The sequence below is a fragment of the Myotis davidii genome, unplaced genomic scaffold (assembly GCF_000327345.1).
Source record: "Myotis davidii unplaced genomic scaffold, ASM32734v1 scaffold438, whole genome shotgun sequence".
NCBI classification, from domain to species: domain Eukaryota; kingdom Metazoa; phylum Chordata; class Mammalia; order Chiroptera; family Vespertilionidae; genus Myotis; species Myotis davidii.
In genome coordinates this window covers 6,859,066-6,860,924 of record NW_006290031.1, presented here as the reverse complement: position 1 = coordinate 6,860,924, position 1,859 = coordinate 6,859,066, and positions in this window count along the sequence as shown.

The following is a 1,859-nucleotide window of genomic DNA, read 5'->3' as shown; positions in this document are numbered from 1 at the left end:
GGTGTTTTGACAGACTGCATTCAGACTCGGGCTAAATCTTAGATCCCCCCCTTATTAGCTTTGTGACTTGGAGCAAGTTCATTTCCCTGTCTGAGCTGGTCTCATCTATCAGATGGACTCCCACCCCCAGTGAGAAAGTGCTGGTGAAGATCACACAAGATTCTGCATGAAAAGAGCCTAGAACAAGGCCTGACACACAGTAGACAGGCCTTGGTAGCTAGTTCTATTTCTAAATTCAGCTAGACATCACCTCCAGCCACAGAAGTGCCTTTTCTGACCCAGAGCTGTTCTTGCTCTGCAGGCCAAGGGGCCCCCTAGTTAGTATCAACTTCCTCAGAGCATTCCTGAAAATTCCTGTGGGCTCAGGAAAAGGAGAACAACGGATTTATTTAACTCCCAGTGACTGGCAGCATCGTGTTTTTATCAGGGCTGCGTCGCCATGGCAGCCTCATGGCAGGGCTGTGGAGGGGGTGGGTGGAACTATTGTTCCTGCCATTGTCTGTTCCGGAATGCAGGCCCAGGATAACAGGACTGGCACAGGCACCAAGTGGCACATGGCACAGGCAGCTGTTTCGTCTGACAAGAGCCCTCTTGGGGTGGCCTGTGCCCTGGCTCCCCCTCCCCACCCCACCCCCCAGCTTACTGCCAGACCAGTCTGAGATGGCTTGATGTGGAGCCCCCACGTTGGGGCTCAGGCCCACCATGGCCCCCAAAGCTGGCTGTGTTCCTTGGACATGTTGAAGATAGGGGTGTCCGTGGGGCTCCTGGGAGAGGCCTCACAACATAGCTCAGGCAGCACTGTTCCACCCCAGGCTAGGGTGTTGTAGTCAGGCTTGGATTTAAATTACAGCACGGCCACCTGCTATCTCTACAGCTAATTGCTTCCCCCTTCCTTACCTTTAAAATAGGACTAATTACAGTTACCCCAAAGGGTGATATATGAAAGCCCCTGAGTAAAAGGCATTCAAGAAGGGCTCATTTCTGCTCTGCGGAGGTGATGAACAGTCGCCTGCCATCCTTCACTCTGCCGTCAGGGTCCCCTCCCACATACCTCTTAGGATGCCAGGTTCCCCTCCCAATCCTGGCTGTGGAGAGGAGCTGGGAGGAGAGGGGCCCGTCTGGAGTGATGCGGGACCAGGTGGTACTAAAGACTTTTCCTTCCCTCTGGGGAATGGGAAAGGAATTGAGGGGAAGCGACCCAATGTCCTGGAGCTGGAAGGGTAGGGCCAAGTTGGACTAAGCAGGAGTAGGAGGTGAAGAAACTGGGATCTGGCGGGTGGAGGCACATAGAGGAAAGGAAGAGGGAACAGCTCACGCTGGGAGGGTATTCGGCGCGGACAAAGGCAGATAGATGCAGCGGGAACTACCGGCCCGGAGCTCCCGCTAGAGAACGGCGACCATCGGGAGGTAGGGCTGGGATGTTCCATGCTTTGGGCAGCCAGGGGTGGGAGCGGGTACAAGACCTAGAGCGCCTGGGGCTGCTAGACACATGCATAGGGCCGAAGATGGGCGCCTGTGGTTGGTTGTGTGGCTCTAGAAGGTGGGCCACCCTTTCCCCGCCGCCAAGCAACCAAGCGGGGCTCAGGGGGTGCGGGTGGCGGGCGAATCTCCCTTGCGCAGAGGCCGAGTCCGGCCTTCGCGCGCCCCCTGCTGGCCTGCCTGGAGTTCCCTCGTCTCAGCCGCAACGGCCGAATCTCAGACCCGGGAAAACCCTACCGGGGAAACCTCGAGGTGTGACGTCACCCTCGTCGGTGACGTCACCGCCCCCGGGGAGTGTGGGGGTTCCGGCAAAGGAGGCATCCCCGGGACTGCACAGGGCACCGGCAGGGAAGTCGTCGGGGGCTGCAGCGCGCCTTCAC